Source organism: Alexandromys fortis, unplaced genomic scaffold, assembly GCF_014885135.2.
Source record: "Alexandromys fortis isolate MF-2015 unplaced genomic scaffold, M_Fortis_MF-2015_v1.1 scaffold_212, whole genome shotgun sequence".
In the NCBI taxonomy this organism is placed as follows: Eukaryota; Metazoa; Chordata; class Mammalia; order Rodentia; family Cricetidae; genus Alexandromys; species Alexandromys fortis.
In genome coordinates this window covers 1538213-1563304 of record NW_026068091.1, presented here as the reverse complement: position 1 = coordinate 1563304, position 25092 = coordinate 1538213, and the positions used below count along the sequence as shown (strand labels likewise).

At 49.0% G+C, this 25092-nt stretch overlaps 1 protein-coding gene across 16 annotated transcripts in view; it reads right to left on the bottom strand.

The window, feature by feature from the left end:
- Trerf1 (transcriptional regulating factor 1) overlaps nt 1-5176 on the bottom strand; it is a 216991-nt gene extending 211815 nt beyond the window's left edge. For 14 of the 16 annotated variants that reach the window (XM_050122803.1, XM_050122800.1, XM_050122806.1 and 11 more), the window contains exons 1-2: nt 4598-4718; nt 4103-4187 (exon numbers count right to left, since the gene is read on the bottom strand). The gene's annotated coding sequence lies outside the window, so the exon portion shown is untranslated. Of the gene's footprint in view, nt 1-4102; nt 4188-4597; nt 4719-4819; nt 4863-5038 lie in introns of those variants that run through there. The other 2 variants (XM_050122801.1, XM_050122802.1) reach the window with 2 other exon arrangements.
- Nucleotides 5177-25092: the final 19916 nt, after the last annotated feature.

Sequence of the window (25092 nt, the reverse complement as noted above, 5' to 3'; positions counted from 1 at the left end):
AAAAAAAAAAAAAAAAAAAAACTAAAGTGAAGAGGGTGAGAGAGAGGGCTGATGAGGCAAGGACATGTCACACCAAGTCTGATGACCTCAGTTTGATCCCCAGCACCCACAAAGTGAAAGCAGAAGACCTACTCCCACAAGTTGTCCTCTGACCTCTACACACACAGGTACACACAGACACAAATAAATAAATAAGGTGGCAGAGCAACGGAGGGAGACCCAAACCTAACACTGACCTCTGGCTTACTCAAGTTCACACCTGCTCTCACACACACACACCTGCTCACGCGCGCGCACCTGCTCACACGCACACATATGCTCACGCTTGCACACACCTGCTCACGCGCGCGCACCTGCTCACGCGCACACACACCTGCTCACACGTGCACACATCTGCTCACATGCACACGCCTGCACGCACGCACACACACACACAGAACTCTAAAGAGCATGCCAGGTAACTGCAGGCTGGCTGGTTTTAGTCCTTTTCCTAAGGGGAGAAAAAAGTCTCAACAACACTTTAGTATCATTAGTTCCCATCCAGTATGAAATCCTAAAGCTACAGCTAGCCCACGAGATCCCTGAAGACTGCAGCCCTCTTCCCTGCTCAGCCACAGTTTTCTGAGTTCACAGATGAGCTAGGGTCCACTGCCCTTGGGACAGAACAACCTCTTATGCAGCTTGGGGTCTAGAGCACCTGTCTGGATCCTTATTTTGTGTGTGTGTCAGTATCTGAAGTCAGTAAAAAATATCAAGAGTTTTCTCCCCAAATGTCCACAGTGCCATAAAGCACCCGGATGGGACCACACATCATTATTCCTGTCACTGCCCAGACAAATCAAAACGTCCCCAAGTGTCTTCTTCACAGTTGAGCATGCAAGGCCACACTGGGCTTTTGGGTCCCCCACACCTCCCCAATGCTACCTGCAGCCTGGGAACAGCAGTTTAATTGACCTTAAGCTTGACTAAGCATCAGCTCACGCAGCCAGCTGGCTGGAGTGGCAGCTCCTCCGACGAGCTGAAATGATTCTGGATACCTGAAAGTACAAGCTCCCTTTCCATTAACACATAATTAGGATTTTTAAAAAATATATCTACAACGGGGCTGGAGAGGTGGCTCAGCATTTAAGAACACCTACTTCTTTTCCAGACAGCCTGAGTTGTATCCCAGCACCCAAGAGGAGGCTCACCACTGCCTGAAACTCCAGCTCCAAGGAACCGGACACCTCTGGACTCTGCAGGCACCTGCGCTTGCATGCACAGACCCACGCACGGAATCATGCACATATACACAACTTAAAATAATTTAAAAAATAAAGCTGGGAAACGGATGAAGAATGCATCTCCACAGCGGCAGGTCCTCCTGGGTGCCAGGCTGCTCTGGAGCCTTTGTGGAATGCCAGCCTACAAATCCATCTCTCCCGGAGAGGACAGAAAACAGAAGTTAATCACCTCGCCCTGAGTCCGTGAAGCAACCAGGCCGTTGGCCCAGCAAGACACTGTCAAGAGCTCTGGGTCCTCACTTCACAGAACACAGGTTAAAGCTGGAACCCAAAGGTCTAGCCTTTCAAAAATGTTAATAATAACCCATAAAAGCAGAAACAGTTGGAAATTGGTACCTTATCCCTTTTCCTTTTCCAGAGACACTTTGTCCCTGCCTTGAGCATCCAGCCACCTTAGAAGTCCTGTCACTTTACAAAAGCCTACAAACTCGAACCAATTACTAAGTGCAGGCAACTGTGGCACTTCTTGCCCCATCATCTTCACCGAGCGTTCTTCTGTGCACCCCCCTCACCCCGAAAAAAAATCTTGTGTTCTTACGATCAACCTATCCATCAAGAGAGAAAAAGAAAATTCTAAATAAGCTTTATTTTCGTGCCCACACATTTATAAATGTGCACAGAACACGACACCCTGTCCCCCCTCTATAATTTAAACTCTGAACTCGACAAAAACCACAGGCCCGAGCTAGTTAACAGAGTGCACAGTTCACAGAGTGACTGTTTTCACAGCAAGCTCGTGTAAACGTTCTCTGGTATTAACACAAGCCTGCCATGTGGACGTCTGCTTACCAAACTGTGAAAAGACCACATTCACTCTGGAACCTGCGAAATTAATCTTCTCCATGTTTATAATGCATAAGGCAAAGGCGCTCTCTCTCTCTCTCTCTCTCTCTCTCTCTCTCTCTCTCTCTCTCTCTCTCTCTCTGCCAGGCTGGCTTCTAAACAATCAGTTGGCGAAAATAGACGTGCCTAAAAGGGCGGGGCCCAAAGGGGTGTGTCACTCCGAGTATCAATTCCTGTAAATCAAATCCTGACAATTGTCACAATATTTCAAAAAGAATGAATTAAAATTCTTGGGCCTTCAAACCTTTATTACCAGGAGAACATTCTCAGTTGGATGGGGAGCGGGGGCACAGTGACTTGATTAATGGCCAAAGCAAGACAATAAAATAAATCCCATAAATGTTAAGAGGGAAAAAAAGAAGCTCTTGGCTCCCAGGTTAGACATGTAAATAATCCCACCCTGGAATAAACACACACACGAGAAATTCTTATTTACTCTCCCAGCACATACACCAATCAGACTCACCGGGTTAAAGATAACAGCTAATTTGTTTAGCTAATGCCTAGTTGGGAACATGTGAGAGGCAACACTAAGGTTTCTAACTAACTCAACTCTCAAGCTGCCGACCATCAAACCCTCCATCCTGAATCTGATGGTAGGAAGGGGAAAAAGGACTGCTATCAGTAGCATGGAAAAGGGGTTTTGTTTTTAACCCAGTTTTCCCTGCTAGAATCAAAACCTGTTTACATAACCAGGGAAGGCTTAACTGACTTTAGTTAACCCCAGTGTGGCTGCTTATGCCTTAACCCTCCTAACCAGTTCCTGGGCAGACCTGGCGATACTCAAATTATCCTGGCCAAGTTCAACTCCCAGCACCAGCACCCATCGAAGAAAAAGTATCTGCAGGAACCCGTAGGCTGAGCGCCAAGAAAGCAAGCAAGGCAAGGCGAAGCCGGCTGCTTTAACTAGCTAAGTGCTGGGTCTCCAGCATCTTGTCCTAGTGGGCCACAGAACACATTTCCACAGACATCTCCCTGCACGGAAAGTACAAACGGCACAGAAGATTGACGCCAACTGGGACAACTTAAAACTCCTTTCTTAAAAAAAAAGAAAGAAAAAAGGAAAGAAAAAAATCACCTCTAATGCCTGAGGTTTTTAAAAGACCAACAAACCTGCTTCTCCCAGGCATGCTCTTGGAGATGTCTTGGGCCATGCCTGGACAGGTCATTCCTAAGCATGACTTCCACACATCTCCCAAGACAGTCCAGGGCCTTCAAAGACCAAGCACTCACTACAACACAACCCTTCACTTGCCAAAGCAACATTCGTCTGGGGAAAGTTTGACAGCAAGCTGATTCTAAGCGGCCAGTGGACGGCATAGGGAAGCCAAAGGCGTTTTTTTCTTTAACCCAACCATGGCAGGCACACATGCTCTAGGCCAGCGCTGCCCTGAGGCTGCCTGTCTCCGTTAGTGAAACTGTGGTTTGGTGTGTAATTTCTGCTTCTTCACCAGCAGTAACTTCCCAGACTCCCAAACTGAAGTTGGGGAAGGAGGGGGCAAGTTTACCTCCTCACTCACTTCTCCCACCTGGGTGGTCACACTTACTTCTGGGGACTACCCAGCCCCCACAGAGCCCGCAGACTCACATATATACACACATGCATCGTGTCAAAAACCCCAAAAGACACATCCCTAGGGTCCTGCGGTTTCTTGGCTGGAAGAATGAAGGCTTTATAATATATCAACCTTCAATTTCAAACCCACCACCGTCACCCTTTAAGCTGGGGTTTGCCAGTTACACCGCCCACCTCACCCCTCCCCCTTTTCTGGGATGCTGTAGCCGGGAGAGAGAACCGGGAAGAAGGCAAGCAGGGAAAAGGCCCTGCTAACGTATTGAAAGTAAAGAGGCCGCGGGAGACTTGTCTTTCTCTGTCCCCCCCGCAGGCTTCCCTCCGCACCCCACCCCCATCTTCTTACGGATCACCCCCCCCCAACTAAATTTTTTAAATGAAACTTAATAAGCTTCTCGCCTACCTTGGCTGTTTCGGCAACAAGTGCCTGGGCGATCCGACAAGACGACCAATCTCCACTTGGGGGGTGAGATGGGGGGCGAGCCGAGCTGATGGAGTAATTTCAATATTAATTTATGTCAGCCGCCTTCTCGCAGCTACTCATTTACAGTACTGCCCTCAGCCTGTAAACAAATATCGCTCCGCCAAGAAACATACTCCCCAGATGCAAGCCCCTCTCCCCAAGCAGGGACCTGGCCCCTCGCCCCTCCTTCTCACAGCACGTCCCCCTCCCCCCGAGTCCCGGGTGGGAAGCTCAGGGTTTTCCAAACCACCAACTCACCACACCACCACCCCGGCAAGAAACTTACTCGGTCCGGTCTACGCCTCAACCCTCCCTTCAGGAAATCTCTCCATATGCATTCAGCCTCCCCGCAGGAAATCTGCTCCCCCCTCCCCCTTCTATATACATGCACCCCCCCTTCTCCTCCCCAAGCGCCCTCCCCAGCCAGAAACTTACTAGCTAGCAAGCAAGCGTGCAGGCGCTCTCGTTCTTGGAAACTTACTCCCAGATATAGCATCCACCAGCACCCCTCTTTTCCCCCCGCCCCCAGGCCCTGCTCCCTTCCCTGCCCTCCAACTCCAAACTCTCCGCATCCAGCCCCTCTCTCCCTCCCCGGTGGAAATTTGCAGCGCCCGGCTGCGCGCGTGCATCCACCCTCCTCCCCTCCAGGAAACTTACTCCCCATCTGCATGCACCGCCTCTCAGCCATCGCTTAGAGGGAAGGGGGTGTGCTGGGGAGACAGAAATACATATGTATCTCTCGCCCCTCCCCCGGCCGCAGCCCACTCAGGGCCGAGCAGCGCTAACCTGGCCTTACCTTTTTGCATGGCTCCCTCCCCGAGCCCTCTGGATCCGTTCCCCAGCACCCCAACCCACCCCCTTTCACCCATTACCCACCCCTAGCAACCGTTCCTAAGCTCCTCTCGGCCTTTTTTTTTAAATCCAGGATGCAAATTCCTCCCCTGTCAGCAAATCGACTGTCAAATTATTTTCTTGCAAAAAGAGAAAGGCGGGGTAGGGGGGGGTCAAAAAGAGGGGGGCAGACAGGCGGGTAAAGGGAGGGAGAGGGACAGAGGAGGGGAGAGATATCCCTCCGCAGAGCTGGGGCTGGCGGCGGGCGGAGAAGCAGGAAGTAAGGTGTCCAGCTCGGCGGGTTCTCCGCCGCGGCCCCCGCCCGCCGCCCCTGTCCCCCGGGGCGCCGCGCTCCGGCGGGCGCGGAACGCCGGGTGCATTGTTTGCAGCCTTGCCCGGGCCGGTGCCCGGTCGACTTTTTTTTTTTTTTTTTTTTCCGCGCTCTGCGTTGTGTATGTGTGAGCTTGCACCTTTTGTAAGCTGGCGAGTCTCTGGACGCAAAGGATGGGACCACGAGCCGGGGACCTGTCAGTCCCCGGGGTGCAGCAGAGTCTCAGATCCGGGGAGGGGGTGGGGGAATCGAGGCCCCCTTGGGGTGGGAGGGGTGAGAGAGCAGCTTGTTGGCCGGGAAGCTGCCGCCTTCCCACCCCGGACCGGTTGCAGGATTGCTTCCTGCGTCGCAGTCGCGGTTATTGTAAAAGGCGCGTTGCAGATCTAACGACGTGGGTTGGGAAATTTTTGTTGTTTATTTAAGGATTTGCAAAGATGCCAAGGTCCAGGCGGGCTGCCGGAAGGGGTCGTGCCTCGAACCCTCACCACCAACGCATCCCGGTCGCTGTAGGGCCTGGGGTGCTCCCGGGAAGGGATCTGCGGGCTCAGGAGAAGCTCGCGCCTCCATCCTCTACCCCATGGGGGCGGGGAAAGGTCTCCATCTCCGCCCGGCCTGGGAGGGATGTTGCCTAGGAGAGAAGCGGGCAGAAGGGAGGGAGGAGAGGAGGGGGCGCGGGTGCGGCCTGCGTCCGCCCCTCGCCGTGCGCCATGACTGTGGAACGTGGTGCCGGGGAGGAGGGCCCGCCGCCGGGGGGCCGCCCGGGGCTGCTCCGCATTGGTTGCAGAAACCCGAGCCCTGGAGTCGCTCCCCCTCCTTGGGTTTGTCTCCTCCTCCTGCTCTGCGGGGGGAAAACCGCTGCACCCAAAGCGAGAGCAGCTGCGAGCAAGGGGGCAGGGCGCCGGCTGGCAGGCTAGCCAAGAGTTCGAACCCTTCTCTGGGGTCGCTGGCCTCGGAGACGAGAATGGACCAGAACAAGATCTCGTCCCGGGACTGCAGATCAGACCAGGTGCCACGACTCTAGCCCAACATCCTGGCATCTCTAGCCATCTCCCTGGTTCTTTTCTGGTCTGATGAAATGTGCGCCAAAGATAGTTCAACTAAACCAGCAACCTCGCACGGAGATCTGGTCTTCGGTGTCTGAGGATCCCCAGAACAACGAGTGGTTTTTGTTCTTCCTTCCTTTCTTCCTTTCTTCCTTCCTTCCTTCCTTCCTTCCTTTTCCCACGAGGAAAAGTTACACTATTCTTTCCCTCCGCAGTATGGATCGTTATGCCCCTTTCTTCCAAAATCTGGCGCGAGATAAGTCACTGTCCTCCATCCACGCCACCCCCACTCGGGCTCTGGGTGTGGACAGGGCGGGAGAAAGAGTATATGGGAGCTTAAAGCATGAGGTCATGGGTTGAAGACACTGCTGCCAAAAGCAGCGGAGGTGGTGTGTATGCGCGTGTGCGTGTGTGTGCGCGCGCGTGTGCGTGTGTGGGTGTGTTTGGAGGGGTAACGGTTCTCCATCTTCAGCACTGGAAAACCCTCTGTCTAATTCTTTAAATTCTAAAACACCTGGACCAGAGAGGTCCCCTGAGAGAAACAGAAAGAGGCTTGGGTCTATTTAGCTCAGTGAACCTCTGGCTCATGCCCCTCCTTTCAACTGAGCAAATAAATCCTGGGATCAGAGAACAGGGTCCTAGGGAATGCTCACCCTTACTTTCTCAATCCCCTCCCTCTATCGGGATTGCGGCCCCTGAGTCCCACACCCCAGGTTACTGCCCTTTAATCCCTGCAAGTCCCTCCCCGGTGCCCTCAGAATAAAGCAGGTTCCCCACGAAGGGGCGGGGGGGGGCGGGTTTCGCCTCTGCAGCCCCTCTCTTCCTTGTGCATAAACTTTGCCACTGCCCTATTCCTGAGTAGGGGCTTCCTAAGCCTTGGTCCACCTGAGTTTTCGAGACCTTGTTGGACATTCAATGTACCAGTCCACTGACTCTATCTCTAAGAAGCCTTTCAGAAGTTACACCTTCATCTCTAGCTCCCCTGGGATGACCGGTCTTTCTCTAGACCTCTGAGCAGCCTGGCTGACACAGAACTGGCCCTAAGGGAGGCCCTTTGCCAAACTTGAGAGCCACCACTGCCCCGGGCCTGATGTCCCCTAAGGGACTTGGATCAAACCTTTTGAACTCTTGGTTTCTTCAAGAGACCCTGAGAAAGCAGTGCCCTGCCCTACCTACCAACCTGAGCTCAGTCACCTCCAAAGCCCAGCATGCATACCCACACACCACCGCGGGAGGAAAGGTCTCTAAAACAAAAGCTCCTCCCTGGGGCAGATAAGAAACCCAAATAGATAAGGATTCTGGCTGCAGAGTAAGTTAGCTGGCCCCAGGTCTCATACAGACATTCACAGTGCAGGTTTGTCTAGACCACAGACTGCAGAAGGCTGGGGGTTTGTTTCTTCCTACCACACAGCCACCTTCTCAACCCCATGCTTACAGAGCCCACGGGGTTCACCGGGAGCAGAGAGGCAGTGTTGCTAAATAGCCCAGCAGACTTTGAGCAACCTCTCTCTGGAATGGTGGCCCCTACAATAAATTGACATGGTGTGGCTTAAACGGGTTAATATTTACAAGCCTTAAAACACTGTGACAAGTTCTTGTTTGTTTTTTAATGGAGTCCGGTCACACACACACACACACACACACACACACACACACACGAAAATTATGTTCCAAGAATCTGAAATTATTTAAACAAAAGTTTATCTTTGCCTTAAATGATTGGAACACAATAAAGACTTCCATACTAGAAAGACCAATTAGTCAATAAAACCAACTTTTTAAAAACACTTTTATCTATTTTATGTGTGCCTGGTTGGAATATGGAGGTCAGAGGACAACTTGTCAGCAATTGGTTCTCATCTTCCACCAAGTGGGGTCCAGGGATCAAACTCACGTGTTCAGGCTTGGTGGAAGGCACCTTTACTCGCTGGCCTTGATCAATGAAACCGACTCTTACAGGCCACCCACAGAGCTAGTTGCTTGATCCCTAAAAGGCTATAGAATTTTAGCCTATTTTGGCCCAGGACTATAATTAAGGTCAGTCTGTATTATACTATATAATTGACCTGTGGTTAATTGGTTGGTTGGTTGGTTGGTTGGTTGGTTGGTTGGTTGGTTGGTTGATGACCGAATCTCATTATGTAACCCTGGTTATCCTGAAAGTCTCCATGTAACCCAGACTGGTCTGGAACTCACAGAGATCAACCTGCCTTGCCTCCCAAGTGTTGGGTTTAAAGGTATGTGCCACCATACTCTGATATGAATTTTTAAAATGAGAGTCAAAGGGCTGGCTCATGGGTCAAGATTACGGCTGCTCTTCCAGAGCACCCAGGTTCAATTCCCAGCACCCACGTGGTGGTCCATGGTCACCAGTAACTCCAGTCCCGGGGAGGGGGATCTGATGCCCTCTTCTGGTTTCCATGGCACTGCATACGGGTTGTACACAGATATACATGGAGGCAAAACATCCATTCACATAAAAAATTTTTTAAAAAATGAAAAGAGAGTCAGAGAGAAGATGACTAATATTAAAATATTGTCTCATATCTTTTTGACTGAAAGCTAAAAGGCATCCTTACCCTGTGCACCCCAGTGAGGCCCAGTGACCACTGCACAAACTACAGAAGTTGCTGACAAAGCTGTTAGATTTTGATTGTAAAATTCTTGACACTTACCTCCATGGTAAGACGTTTTAAAAATATAATTATTTTGTCTCCTCCTCATTTTGAATGGGCATAATTCATTTACATGGTACCAAGTTAAAATCAACAGCAAGAAGCCTCTTCTCCACCCTCTACACCATCCACTCCATTTCCCCAGGTAGAAGCAAGCAGATTCCCATTGAAGGCCATGTCCACCTGCAGTGGAAGCCGTGCTAGACCCGTGGGATGCCTACTTAAATCTGTACGTGCAGTTCTCCTTTGCCTGCCCTGGCACAGCCACAACCTTACTCTTTCCCTTCCCACCCCATTAGCCAAATAACAAACTCTGTTGACAGTGGTTACCTGAGCTACTGACGAATGAAAATGGTTAACTAGTTTGTGGGTCTTTCTCCTTGACACTAATGTGTGTGTGTGTGTGTGTGTGTGTGTGTGTGTGTGTGTGTGCACGTCCTTGTGGGTGTATGCTGGGTATACATAGTGTGTATGCACATTCATGTGAAGGCCAGGCATCTTTAACAATCTCCTCTCACCTTGTTTTTTTTTTGTTTGTTTTTTTGTTTTTTGTTTTTTTTAGGCAGGGCCTCCCAGTGAACCTAGAGCTCCCAATTGAGCTAAATTAGCTAATCATCAAACTTCAGGCCTCCTCCCGAGGCTGGGATTACAGGCACACACCACCAAGCTGTTGTTGACTTGGGTGCGGGGGATCTGAACTCAGGTCCTCGTGCTTGCACGGCAATCCCTTCACATCTAACCTACTTCCCAACTCCCTTCCTCTTCCTGTGTGCTAAATACTAAACGCAGATAGTAATCTGCCCCTCGCCCTGTCAGCACCCCAGTTTACAGATGCAAACGGAAATGGGGCTGGGGGAGCTTTATGTAACTTTCTCCGGTTTTCCACCAGACCGACCTGGACGTCTCCTTTCCCCTGAACTCCAGCCCACTCACCTCTTTGCAGCATGGGGAAACTCCAGTAGCTGCCTGAGCAAGAACACCTCTTCCACGTGCACAGGAAGGTTCTTCCTCCCCGCTTCTCACCTCCACCCTGCTTCGTGCTCCTTCTATTTGGATGGAAGAGGAGCCAGTGGCCCCACTGTTGGTTTTCCAAAGAGAAAGTTCATTTCTGAGGCCACGTGGGTTCTTTGCCTATCTCAGGGACAGATCAGAATGGACCAAAAATGGAAATGCAACAACTCATAACCAAAGAAAATGTTTCAGACCCCGTCAGCTCTGGTGGGCTGCTCTAGGAGCAATGTTTCTGTTCTGAAGTTAAATACCTGGATTATTCCTTAGTAAGTTTGACAATTTCATTCATTTTGCATGTGTGGTTTGACTACATGTATGTGTGTTTATGTGCATGTGTGGTTTGACTGCATGTATGTGTGTGCACCATGCACACTCCTGGTGCCCAGGGAGGTCAGAGAGGCTGTTGGCTCCTCTGGGACCTAGAGTTACCCACATGAGCCACCACGTGGGTGCTGGGACCGGAACTGGAGTCCTCTGAAGAGCAGCTCATCCCTCAACTGCTGAGCCATCTCTCCAGCTCCTTAAATTTCTTTTTCATATGACTTTGCTCTGAAATGAAAGTTTGTCCTTTGAGAGAAAAAATATCTGCATTTCAAGAAAAAGGTAGGATAGTCTATTTAATAACTTCAAGAAATAGGATTCTTCCCTTTGGTTGTCTCCATGTATGGGCATGCTCAGTGGGTTAGAACACTTGCTGTGCTTGCAGAGAACAGAGTTCAGTTCCCAGCACCCACACTGGGCAGCTCACCACCACTTGTAACCCAGGTCCTAGGGCTCTCCCACCCTTTCTGACCTCTATGGGCACCTACAGCCACATGTTCATACACACGTAAATAAAAATAATTTTCTCTTTTTCTTTTGTTTATTTTTGGGTTGTTTTGTTTTGTTTTCTTTGTGTAACCTGGCTGTCTGGGAAGTAAGTCTGTAGACCACACTGGCCTCAAACTCACAGAGATCTTCTGGCCTCTGCCTCCCAAGTGCTGAGACTAAAAGCCTGAATCATCACATCCAGCTAAAAACAATTCTTAAAAATTACCCATCTCTGCTTCAACTGTCCCCACTGCTGCAGGAGGAATCCCAGGAGTGGCAGCAGGACCCCAGGAGGGGTTTTGAAGAGCCACATGAGTTTAAAACTGCTGCTTGGTGAATGCAGGGGAAAGGCTCAGTGCGGACAGGAGAGAGCAGCGACACAAGGCCGCAGGGTGCCTCCCATTCCTCTGTTCTTTGCCATCTTTGAGTCGGTCACAACCAACATAATAAAAATCATGGTGCAGGACTTACAGAATTCCCACTTTAGAGCCATTATATGAAGCAAGTATAATTTACCCAGAGTCACTGCAACCCCTAGATTGCTAAGGATGCTGTTGAGAGAGCTGGCTTACCCAAGACCAGAGGCCCAACTGATATTTGTTTAGTAATACTGAAAGATGGCTGTCTCTGTGTCAGGCAAGTGTCTAACAGAGAGAAAATTCATCCCAGACTATGAACTGCCTCTCAGTTTAAGTCATACTGGAAAACAAACCTTAAACTAAATTCAGATTTTGAATAGATTCATATTCTCTTCCCCCCCCCCCCCCCCCCCCCCGTTCCTGGTCCCTTTGCCTTTCAGTAAGAACACTTGGCACCAAAGCCCCAAGTCCAGAACCCATGTGAAAAGCTGCAGGGATGACCTGTGTCTGTAATCCCAGCTCTCCTACAGCAAGATAAAAGGCAGAAGAGAACTGCCCAGGAGTTCTTGGACCACCCTGAGTGTGCTGAGATGCAGAGTCTAGCCTGGAGCACACAGCACAGCGGCACAAACAAGAAAGCAGGCAACTGCCTCAAACACAGTGAAGGGACAGAACCAGCTCCCAAGAGTTGTCTGTGCCCGTGCGCACGCACACATCTGCTGACCCCTACATGTGTGTGCGTGTGCACACACACACACACACAAATAATGACTTTTTTAAATATTTATTTATTATGTATACAACATTGTGTGTATGCCTGCAGGCCAGAAGAGGGCACCAGACCCCATTACAGATGGTTGTGAGCCAGATGTGGTTGCTGGAAATTGAACTCAGGACCTCTGGAAGAGCAGCCAGTGCTCTTAACCTCTGAGCCATCTCTCCAGCCCTAATGATGATTTTAAAAAATAATTTATTTACTTTTATGTGCCAACGGTGTTTTGCCTACATGTATGTCTGTGTGAGGGTGTCAGATCTTGGGGTTACAAACAGTTGTGAGCTGCCATGAGGATGTTGGGAACTAAGCCCAAAGGTCCTCTGGAAGAGCAGTCAGTGCTCTTAACCACTGAGCCATCTCTTCAGCCCTGATATATATATTTTTTTAATTTAAAAAAATCCTATTGGAATTTTCACTGAAATTTCATGAAACGTCAAGATTACGTTGAGAATTGTGTGTGGTGGGTAAGCTAGCCCCATCTCTTGGCTCTCTACCTAGCCTAGACTGGCTTCCTGCTCACTGTGTAGCCAGAGTTGGCCCTGAGCTCTCGGTCTGCCTCGGCCTCCACAGAGCTCCTAATACAGACGTGAGCTGCCACACCTGCTCTGGACTTTCAGTATAAAAGTTGTTATTGTTTTCAGGGTTTCCAGCTGAGGCTTTGGCTATTTCATAGCTCTGCAGTGCTCTCTTGGCGGCTGGTTGACCTCTCCAGCCCGCAGTTTGCAGCATTTCTCGTTCTGTAAGTTTCCAGTTACTGTTTTTACTTTTGCCTGCTTCTCTGATGAGACGGACCTTCCTGTTTGTCCCGAGAGCACCCGTCCACGGGGCTTAGAGTCTGTTTGAGAGTACATCTCACCACCGCATCTTAGTTATCGCGAGATCTGTTTGAGAGTGCATCTCACCATCGCATCTTAGTCATCGCGAGATCAGTGTCTCTTAACTTGCTAGATGAGATTTCCCGGTTCTTTGTCAGCTAAATACTTTGGGGTTCCATCCTGAACATCTCAGGCTACACCCTGAATGTGCTGAGATGCAGAGTCTAGCAAAATGGAGCCCACAGCACAGCGGAACCCAGCTGGAAAACCCAGCAGCATGAACCGAAGAGAAAGGTGGAAGAGAAGGACCCACAGGAGCCGTGGCAAGAGCCAATCACACCCCCCCCCCCTCAACACACATGCGAACGTGAAATTAAATTAAAGATGCAAACTGCTTTGAGAAGTTGGAGAGATGGCTCAGTGGTTAAGAACACAGGCTGCTGCTCTCACAGAGGAGCACAGGTGGCCCTCACAGAGGAGCACTGCCGCCCTCACAGAGGAGCACTGCCGCCCTCACAGAGGAGCACTGCCGCCCTCAGAGGAGCATGGCTGCCCTCACAGAGGAGCACTGCTGCCCTCACAGAGGAGCATGGCTGCCCTCAGAGGAGCATGGCTGCCCTCACAGAGGAGCACGGCGACCCTCACAGAGGAGCACGGTCACCCTCACAGAGGAGCACAGGCGACCCTCACAGAGGAGCACTGCCACCCTCACAGAGAAGCACTACCACTCTCACAGAGGAGCACTGCCACCCTCACGGAGGGCTCGTGTTCAGTTCCCAGCACCCACACAGCTGCTCACAGCCATCTGTAACTCTAGTTTCAGGGTATCTGATCCCCTCTCCTATCTTCCATAGGCTCCTGCACACATATGGTGCACATAAACTCACATGTATGCACACATTCACATATAAAATAATAAAGAAAAACTCTAAAAAATAAGCAAATAAAAATGACTTAAGATTAGAATTCCTTTGCAGATTTTTGAGGTTTATTTTAACATCACACAGTAGATGTGCCTATACGTTTGTGTTGAATTCTGTTATTTTATAGCGAATGGAGTGAAGGGCACTGGTCTGCTCATGTACTGTCATATTTAAATTTTTATTTTTTTATTTTATTTATTTATTTATTAAGGATTTCTGTCTCTTCCCCACCGCCACCTCCCATTACCCTTCCCCTCCCCCAATCAAGTCCCCCTCCCTCGTCAGCCCAAAGAGCAATCAGGGTTCCCTGCCCTGTGGGAAGTCCAAGGACCACCCACCTCCATCCAGGTCTAGTAAGGTGAGCATCCAAACTGCCTAGGCTCCCACAAAACCAATAGGTGCAGTAGGATCAAAGAACCCATTGCCATTGTTTTTAAGTTCTCAGTAGTCCTCATTGTCCGCTATGTTCAGCGAGTCCAGTTAAATTTTTATTTTATGTTATCAAATGCGTGTGTCCCTGAGTGCATATATGTGCGCCACGTGTGTGCAGGAGCCCTCAGCTGTCAGAGGAGGGCATTGGATTCAACTTCAGCGGGGAGTGGTTCTGGCTATCAGAAGACACTGAGCAGTTAACAGTGGTCCCTGTAGCAGAGGAATTGCCGTGGGGAAATTCCAGCCGCCACCTACTCTATGTCACGTGACTCCAGGTGTTAGTCTGACTTCCTACTGGATTCAAGGGCAGGTTGTACTTTAAAGGGTTTGAGTGGAGAGTGGCTGCCTGTGAACAGAAGGTCCAAGAATCCAGCAGTTGTTCGGTTCCCGAGGAGGGGTGTCTCTGCAGGTCCTCATATACCCCAGAATTCTGAAGAAGTAGGCTCTAATGCCAGTGAAGGGGTGGACTCTGCCAGCAAGGGCAGCAGAGCAAAGTTTCCTCATTCCATGTCCTTATATAGGCTGCCACCAGATTAAAGGTGGCTCTTCCCACCTCAGAAGAGCAGGATTAAAAATGGGTCTTCCCACTTCCGATGATTAAGTTAAGGAAAAAGTCCCTCACAGTTGTGTACAGCCACTTGGGTCTTCGTTAATTCCAGACGTAGTCAAGTCGACAACCAAGAGCAAACAGTCAAGGAGGAACATTTTACCCTGGTCTGCATAGCCCTGCAAAGGCAAAGAGTTAGCAAAACCTGGGCAAACAGAACGGAACAAGGGTATTTTACCCAAATAAAATGAAATTTGGGCAAATCCTAAAATCTCATTTCATAGTCATCTCAAGATTCCTTGATTATTCCCCAGGTCTTGGTCACAAAACTCTCCACTTCCTTGCTTCCTGACTCCTGATCATGACGTAAGGAAGCAGGGCAATGTAACAGGCTGCTCGACGACGTTCCTTTAGCCTATGAATTAATCACTTTTCCCTTGCTGTGCTAAATACCACAATGAAGGTGAATTATACAAGAGAGACTTTATTTTGGCTTATGCTTCCAGAAGTAGGGCTCCTTGTGGTGAGAAACAAGACGGCAAGCAGTAGACATGGAGGCAGGAGGAGGGAGCCAAGAGCTCACACCCTTAGCCAGGAGCACAAAGCAAAGAGTACAAACTAGAAGTGCCGGGGGCTTTTTAATCTCAGAGCCCATCCCCAGTGATACACCTTCTCCAGCTCCACATGCTGGGTACCCAGGGTTGAAATGCCTGATGCTACGGAGGACATTTCTCATTCAAACCATCCGTTAACTTAGGAGCAGATTTGGGGAAGTCCAACTTCTTACAACTGGGCATCTATTTTTTTTTTAATTTTTTAAAATTGTATTCTATTTTTAGGGGTATGTGCTCATGCCCTCGTGTGAGTGCAGATGCCCAAGGAGGCCAGGAGAGGGAGTTGGGTGCCCTGGAGTTTAAATTACACACAGCTGTGAGCCGCCCCACACGAGTGCTAGGAACCAATCTTCAATCCTCTGGGAGAGCAACAAGCACTCGGGATTGCTGGACCATTGTCCAGATGCTGGGCATTTTTTTTTATTAAAGAATAGGGAGAAGGGGGGGCTGGAGAGATGGCTCAGAGGTTAAGAGCATTGCCTGCTCTTCCAAAGGTCCTGAGTTCAATTCCCAGCAACCACATGGTGGCTCACAACCACCTGTAATGAGGTCTGGTGCCCTCTTCTGGCCTGCAGGCATACACGTAGAAAGAATATTGTATACATAATAAATAAATAAATATTTAAAAAAAAGAATAGGGAGAAGGGAGAGGAAAAGGAAGGGAACTGGAATAAGGAGGAGGGAGGCTAGGGATGAGCTAAGTTGGTGAAGTGCCTAGCATACGCGGGTGGGCTCCTACGTTCAATCCCTGCACCGCATTTATCAGGCATGGTAGCAGCTGTCTGTAATCCAAGCTCTCAGGAGGTGGAGGCAACAGGATCACAAATTCAAAAGATCAAGGTCATCCTTAGCTATGTAAGGAATCTAAGGCCAACCTGAGCTGAAGAAGACCCGAGGAGGAGGAAGAGGAGAGAAACCATAATTCAAAACAGCGAATTAGGTATGAGAGTTTAGGAAGGGCTCCTTTAAAGGCTTTTTCTTTTCCTTTCACTGGACGTGTAAGTGCCTGACTGTGTATGCCTGTGCATCATGGATGTACTGGTGCCCTCGGGAGCCAGGGGAGGTGTTAGATTCCTGAAACTAGTACGGGGACCAGTTAAACCCAATGTGGGTGCTCGGAACTGAATCCAGGTTTCTACGAGAGCAGAAAGTGCTCACTGTGCTGTTTCTCTAGCCCTGAGGGCAGTCTGAAAGTCTAGACTTCACTGTGCGGATGTCACCCGGTGCTTAAGGCAGCAACAAGCCCGGTCAAAGGACGGGATTTCTAATTTTTCCTTTTTAACCTCCTCTTAACAGAAATTTTAAATCTACCAAGAGGAAGATATATTTCCCAACTAATATCACAGGAGAATTCTTCAAACTACTTGTACTTAATTTTCATATATACATGTTTTTGTTTCTTGAGACAGGGTTTCTCTGTAGCTTTGGAGCTGTCCTGGAACTAGCTCTTGTAGACCAGGCTGGCCTCGAACTCAGAGATCCACCTGCCTCTGCCTCCCGAGTGCTGGGATCAAACGCGTGCACCACAACCACCCAGCTTCCTCCACATATGTTTGAAGGTTTATTTTTATTATTTTTATGTATGTGTGTGCGCATGCCCATGCCTGCGTGCAAGCACGTTCATGTGGGTCAGTGCGCCTGACTGCAGATGCCCTCGGAGGACAAAGGCATCAGATATCCTGGAGCTGGAGTTACCAACAGTGAAATGAACGTTCAGGTTCCCTACAGGCACAGTTGGCGCTCTCAAAACTGTGGAGCCGTCTCTCTAGTTCCTTGTTTTTGTTTTGTTTGAAACAGAGTCTGTTAGCCCAACCTGGCCTAGAACTTGTTGTGTAGTTGAAACTGGGCTTGAATTTCTGATCCTCCTATCTCCACACCCCCAAGCTCAGGGATCGTAGGCATGTCCCCACACCCTGACTCCTCCTTTGTGGCCAGCTTTATTAAGGTCACACAAGAGACTGCTAGTATTTGAAGGGTACAATTCGATGAGCTTTGACCTAAGTGATGCTTGTGGAAACATCAGCGTGAATGAGATAATGGATGTTATCATCAAGCCCGAAGCCTTCCTGGCCTCTCACCTGCCCTTGACTGCCTCTTGTCCAGCCCTCCCACGCCTCCCCTACTGCCCCCCCCCATTTTTCTTGTATATTATCTTGTTTTATTGCATTTATTTACTTCCTTATTGACTTTGTGTGTGTGGAGGAGCCCATACACATGTGCAGAGGTCAGAGGACAACTTGTGGTAGTGGGTTCTCTCCCTCCACCATGTGGGTCCTGGCGACTGAGCTCAGATCAGCAGGCTTAGCAGCAAGCACCTGTGTGCACGAGGCGCTGGCTCGTCGCATGTTTTTATTTGTTTGGTTGTTTAAGGCAGAAAGGCAAATCCTGTTGTTCTGACTGGCCCACAAGTAGAAACTTCCAGGCCTTCTTCTTTTTAAAAACAGAAACATACTAACAGCCCCCGTATAAAAGATTACTCTCAGGGCAAGTGTAGTTTTGAGTTGAGAAGCTGGAAGACTGGTATTCCACAGAGAACCCCAAAGTCTGAAGAGCGCAGTGAAGAACACAGCTGGCAGGCGCATCCAGGCCAGAAGGATTTTTCTTTCCCAGTCACCAATACCCTCTCTGGTTACCATCATGATACCAAAGTCATGCCACACAGAAAATGACCCAAAGTTCCACATACTTGACTCCCCAAAAGCCTACAGTGAGACCAGCTCCCTTTGGTTTCTGTTTCAGCCTTTAGGCCACCGCCGAAGAGGTGTGAACCCCAATTGTGCTGAGTGTGCACTCGGTGGGCCCAAGCCAAGTTTCTGTATGAATATGAGAACAGTTCGGTTCGTCACATGGCTTCATCAACAGCGCTCACTTGCCGTGTGTGGTCTATGCATGGTGGCAGTTTGCAGATCCTGCATCCATGCCCCCCGCTCCTCTGCCAGGCTCTGGAAGATACCAAGCTGGTTTGTCACCCCAAACTGAGCCCACCAGTGCCTCCCAAGGCCTCTTGACTCAGCCAACCATTCCCTCTGAAGTACTTGCTAGTTGTACATTTTGCTCTTAATGAATTCCTTTTCTTACTCAACCTTTTTCTTTTTCTTTTTAAATATTTGTTTGTTTGTTTGTTTGTTTATTTATTTAGCATACAATATTCTGTCTGTGTGTATGTCTGCAGGCCAGAAGAGGGCACCAGACCTCACTACACATGGTTGTGAGCCACCATGTGGTTGCTGGGAATTGAACTCAGGACCTTTGGAAGAGCCGGCAATGCTCTTAACCACTGAGCCATCTCTCCAGCCCCACTCAACATTTTTCTAATGGTGTGTGCTGTCTTCTAGATGGAACCGTAAACACTTCAGAGGCAAAATGTATTAACATTAATGTCCTTCTCTTAGCCTCATGCAGGTCTGGTCAGCCTCAAACTTGCTATATAACCTTGAACTTCTAATCTTCCTGCTTCTGCCTCTTGGTGCTAGAATGACCAGTGCTTGCGGGGCTGGCGTGGCACCATGTGTCACATGTGCTTAGCAAGCACCCTATTGGCCTTCATCCCTGTCAACTTGACATGCTGGGAGACGGGAACTGCAGTCGAGGAAACGCACAGGAACATACCTGTGGGACATCTTCATGACTCATGATCGATGTGTGATGTCACCCCTGGGCAGGTGGTCCGGAGTTGTATAAGAAGGTTGGCAAGAGAACAATGGGAACAAGCCAGTACACAGTGTTCCTCCACGGTCACCCCTTCAGTTCCTGCTTTCCTGTCCTGACCCTCCTCAGCAGGGAACTGTGGCTGGGACCTTCCTCCAAATAAACCCTTTCTTCCCCAAGGTGTGTCTTTGGGTCATGATGGTTATCACAGCACCAGAAAGAAGGAAGAACAACCCCCAGCCCATTGGTAAATAGTTCAAGGTGTAACCTGCCCTTCATATGAAACAGCACCAGTTCATACTGGAAATGTTTAGTCTGGAAAAGTTCCCTGAGACAGACAGGACAAAGAAGAATTTTTAATTCCTCATAGGCCCACAACCCAAGAATAATTACTGTTAACACTATGTATGTATTATATACCAAACAGGAAGCATGTTTTCCCTAAGAAGCTCAATTTTTAATGAGCTGATTTGTTGACATCCAAACAGCCAGGGCCAGCAAGATGACCGGGTGGGCACTGCCAAGCTAAAGACCTGAGTTGTATCCTGGCACTCACATGGCGGAAGAAAGAACCAACTCCTGAAAGTTGCCCTCTGACCTCCCTACAGGCACAATGGCGCGCGCACACACAGAGTCAAAAATAAGTAATGCGAAATAAAAAAATTTAAGAAATATAAACAATCACAATTAGAATGAGTAAGAGACCTGGCTGCTCTTGCAGAGGACCCAGGTTTGGTTCCCAGAACCCAGCTGGTGGCTCACAACACCTGTTATTCCAGGTCCAGGGGACTCTCTTCCGGTGGGACACCAGGGACATACATGGTGTACAGACACACACGCGGACAAAGTAGTCATACTCATAAAGCATAAAGAAATAAATTTTAATTTTTAAAAAAGTTACCCCCCTCAATGGCCTCTACCACTTGAAGTGAAGCAGGGTCCCCGATCTGCAACAGAATTTTCAGCACCTGGGAGGCTGCTAGAACTGCAAGCTCCCCTACAGCCACTGAATTCTGGGAACCTGTGGCAGTACACCCACCGTGGCTTTACCAGGGGGCAGGTGATGTTCAATTCTCCAGTTCTTCAGAGGCCTTAAAGCGCCAGATTCTCAGCAGTTGGTGCTTATCCAGATAGAGATTCTGTTCGTTTGAGACAGGATTTCACGTAGCCCAGGCTGGCCTTGAACCCTCTGTGTCCTGTGGCAGAGGAGTACCTTGAACTTCTGATTCTCCTGGCTCTCCTTCCTCATTGCTAAGATTACAGCTGTATCCTGCACGCCAGGAGGCAAGTGCTCTGCCAGTTGAGCTGCAGCCCCAACCCCCAGACTTTCCCTGAGAGGGTAAAACATTACAGAAACCATTTTAGGCTTCCTGCAAATCCCTCCTTTGCACAGTTTGTGCTTTTACTCCGTATTCATTTATCCACAAACAACATATGACATTATTTTGAAGATTTTTAAACTACTCAAATGGCGTTACACTCCACACACGCTGCAATTAGATTTTCCATATTGTTTTTAAGATTTATCTACGTGCAGCCACAAAGCCAAAATTTGTCATTGTAATGGTTGTATAATTCTCCCATGTGAAGATATAATATTGGATTAATTTGAACTTTTGTTAATGACATTTAAATGTTCCCAGTGTATTTAGTTTTTCATTGCAAAAAGCAACGCTGAGCCAAAGCATGGTGTTGCATGCTTCTAATCCCAGCACTTGGGAGGCGGGGGCAGCTGTGGGTTTGAGGCAAGCCTGGCCTACAGAGCGAGTCCCAGAATAGCCACAGCTAGCTACACGACAAACCCTGTCTAGAAAAAAAAAAAAAAAAGCAAATAAAGAAATAAAATAAAGTTAGTTCACAAAATGGTTGTACCAAAAATCTACCCTCCACACCAATGCTTGGTATTACGCTATTAAATTTTTACTAGTTTCAACTGGGCATGAGGACTCTAATCCCACCATTTGAGAAGCTAACATAGAAGGATTACCGCAAATTCAAAGCCAGCCTGGGCTACATGGTGAGTCTCAGGCCAGCCTGGTCTATAGAGTAACACCTTGTCTCTCCAACCCCTGAAGGGGGAAAGAACTCAGAATGAGAACAAAGAAATGTTTTTGCAAATTTAGTGAGCATGACAGAGCCCTTCACCACTGGGACAAGTTCAACATCCCTTCATTCCTGGCGGGACTGGACATCTCTCTTGTCATATCCTGTTTAAGCATAAAAACAAAGCTAGTCTACATTTGAACAAGGACACAAGTTTCTGATATTAGCTCCATTTTCTTTCTGTGCCTAGGACCCTGTGCACGCTGGGCAAAAGCCATCCTGCTGAGCTGCCTCCCTGGCACTTCTGCCCTAGGATCCTGTGTGCACTGGGCAAGCGCCGTCCTGCTGAGCTGTCTCCTGGCACTTCATCTCTCTCTGGGTTTTGATTGTCAATGCTGAGTCTTGAGCTTTGGCTGAGTTAGGCAAGTGCCCTGCTACTGAGCCTCACCCCTAGGCTTCCTACATATTTCTGAAAGAACAATTTGATGGGAAAATTGCTAAGGGAAAGGAGAGTGGGGGGGGTACTGCTGAGAAGGGAAGAGTTAGGGATGGACCAGTTACCTCACTCATATCTACTGTGCTGGCTTTGCCGCTTGTCCATGGCTGGAGATCAAGCCTGGGACAGGTTATAGTACAATTACCTGAGGGAGCTTTTCCTGGTCCTGAGGTTGGGTGCACATCTTTAATCCCGGCACTGGGGAAGCAGAGGCAGGCGGATCTCTGTGAGTTCAAGGCCAGCCTGGTCTACAGCCAGGGCTAACAGAGAAACCCTGTCTTGGAGGGAAAAAAAGATTATTTTGTTATTGAAAATACCTCTCTCCAGGCTGGTGGAGGACACCTGCAGGCTCCCTGGTGCCACTGGGCCCAGGTGGGTGGAAGACACTTGAGATGTTCCTGCCTGTAGCACAGGGCATAGGCCAGGCATGAGACACACAGGAGAGGACCCTTGCCTGCAGCCACACTGCACAGGAGGGGCAAGAGCCACTGCAATGGAGAGATGGTAGAGAGAGAGGTGGGATGGCTTGTGTGCTGTAAAGAGAGGCAGACCTGGGGATTCAAGGCTGGCTAGAAACAGACTGAGTGGGTAGCCTACTCTGCCACCTGAGGCCACAGAGATGCCCTGGCACATACTGTCCCAGAGGACTGTGCCTGGGTCTGTGGCCCTGCAGCCGCTGTGGTCTGAGTGGATGTCTGTCGCCCATGTTACCAGCAAAGGCCATGGGGACAGCCCTCTTCTGAGCTACCACCTGGGGCCATGCTGATGTCCAAGGGCTGCCCAGAACTGGCCCCAGCCCTCACTGATGGAGTTTTCTGGCCTGCCAACCAGCTTCCAAATAACTACCCCGAGACTTATTACTAATTATATATGTTCAGCCGATACCTTAGACTTGTAACTAACTAGCTCTTAAAACTTAAATCACCCATATTTCTTATCTACGCTCTACCACGTGGCTCGGTACCTTTCCTCCACATGTGCTCATCTGGCTTCTTCCTGAGTCTCCGGGGATTCTGCCCTTCTGCATCCCAGAGTTCCCTTCCTGCCTAGCTATTGGCCATTTAATTCTTTATTAAACCAACGAGAGCAACACACCTTCACAGAGTACAAAGAGATTATTCCACAACAGAGATCTGGTCCCATCCTGCGACTGGACAGTGTGAGAGAACTGACACCTAGGGGTACGATCAGGACAGCAGCCTCCACTTCACCTGGGCAGCACAGTCGAGCGGACCCTGGTGGTGGGAACATAGGTGAGCAGCCCAAAGGGGTGAGTACGGGAGAGCTGAACCTGCCCCATGTTGGCCATGTGTTGGCACAGAAGATATGTCCCACCCCGCCGAGCACACGAGAGAATTGGCCCCACCACTTGCTGCCTTCAACACTCAGGTACACTGGCCCTGCCCCTTGACAAGGGCAGTGCTGGAGAGTTGGCCCTGGTGATGTGGGTTTGGGAGAGCTGACTATGATGGCAGCCCCTGGCCCCACCCCTCACCTGGGCAAAGTGGAAGAACTGGCCCTGGTGTCACCATCGTAAGAGAGCAGGGTGGCCTAACAACTCAACCGACACCCAAGCCCAGACCAGACCCAGGACTTGGAGCTGGCCACTCCAACATCCACCCCATCTATGAACTGCGGGATCCCGTGAAGGGGTCGGTCCTGCGGATCCAAAGCTGCAGGACCTCCATGACACAGGGCAACAAGAGGAGTCCCAGCGAGGCCCAGTGTAGAGAGTGTAGCAGAAGGCAGAGGCCTGGAACCAGGCTCAGATAACTGAGCAACATGTCCCTAGATGGTGATGCTGTTTGGAGAGGTTACGGAAGTAGAGAATTGCTGGAGGAAGTACGTCACTGAGGGGCGGGCTCTGAGAGTTTGAAGCGTCAGCCCACTCCCGGTTCTGCCCCTGCTTCCTGCCTGAGTTTAAAGCCGTGAACTTCTGCCTTCAGCCGTCTTGCCCCTGCCTCCACGCCTGCCGCTTGCTGCAGTGCTTTCTGCCATGATGGAAACCTGCTACTCTGGAAACATGAGCCCCTAATACATTCTTCCATAATTTGTTTCTGGTCGTGTGTTTTATCACAGCAATAGAAAAATAACCAATATTTTACATAAGTGTTAGAACCCATGTTTGATCTTGAAACGACCCAAGTTTGGTTCCCTGTACAGAAAGCCGATAGCTCACGTCCTTCTGTAACTCCAGCTCCACAAGGTCTGACACCATCTCCAGGACTCTGAGAACACCTGCATTTACACATATGCATACCCCCACACATATATACACATAATTTGGAATAAGAATTAACATAAAAGAAGGTAGAAAATACTACAGGAGATGCCAGACATGGTCTCTGGCTTCTATACATGTACACATTACACACATACACACATATGCCTCCACACACACATGTACCCTTTCTTCTTAAGAACTTCACCTAAAGTCTTAACTATTTTCTATATAAATGCAATAAGGTTAGTAAGTTGTGTTCCCGGGTTTTTCCAAGAACATAAACTAGTGTCTAACCTGGGGTTTGGTAGGGTTGTCTCTAACTTTGTTCTGTTGAAGACTTACCAGGAGTGATATTCTCATAGAGGTCTGTCATCTGCCAGTCCAGTCATGTTGTTGGTTGAATGTTAAAATATCCCCCATAGGGCCATACAGGTGGAAGTTTCTGTCCCCCCAGTCATCCCCAAGTAACCACACAGAGGCTTATATTAATTACAAATGCTTGGTCAATAGCTCAGGCTTGTTACTAGCTAACTCTCACATTTTAAATTAACCCATATTTCTTTTTTTTTTAAGATTTATTTATTTATTAAGTATACAGTGTTCTGCCTGTATGAATGCCTGCAGGCCAGAAGAGAGCACCAGATCTCATTACAGATGGCTGTGAGCCACCATGTGGTTGCTGGGAATTGAACTCAGGACCTTTGGAAGAGCAGGCAGTGCTCTTAACCACTGAGCTATCTCTCCAGCTCTAACCCATATTTCTTTTCTACACTTTGCTATGTGACTTGGTACATCTTGCTTCTCCACAGAGAGTCTGCTCATGACTCCCCTGACTCCACCCTTCTTCCCAGCATTCACTTAGTCTGTCTCTTCTGCCTAACCATATTTTTCCTAGCTATAGGCCAGTTAGCTTCTTTATTAAACCAATCACAGTGATATATATTCACACAGTTTAAAGGGCTATTCTGCAGGGCCATGGGTGGATGTGCTTGAACCAGTGAGGGTATGGTTCTTGGTGTGAAGGACTGGGTGGAGGAAGCAGGTGTTAGAGGTGAGCCTTGGGGTTTCACAGTCAGGCTTCACTTCCTGTCTGCAGGTGCAGTGTGACCAGCATCTCATGTCCTTGTGCCATGATTTCTTCATATAATCTGTAGGTGTCCTTGAGATACAAACCATAATACACATTTCCTCTCATATGGTATTCCTTTTTTAAAAATTGATTTATTTTTACTTCATGTGCATTGGTGTTTTGCCTGCATGAATGTCTGTGGGAGGGTGTTAGATCCCCTGTAACTGGAGTTACAGACAGTTGTGAGCTGCCAGTGCTCTTAATCTCTCTCTCTCTCTCTCTCT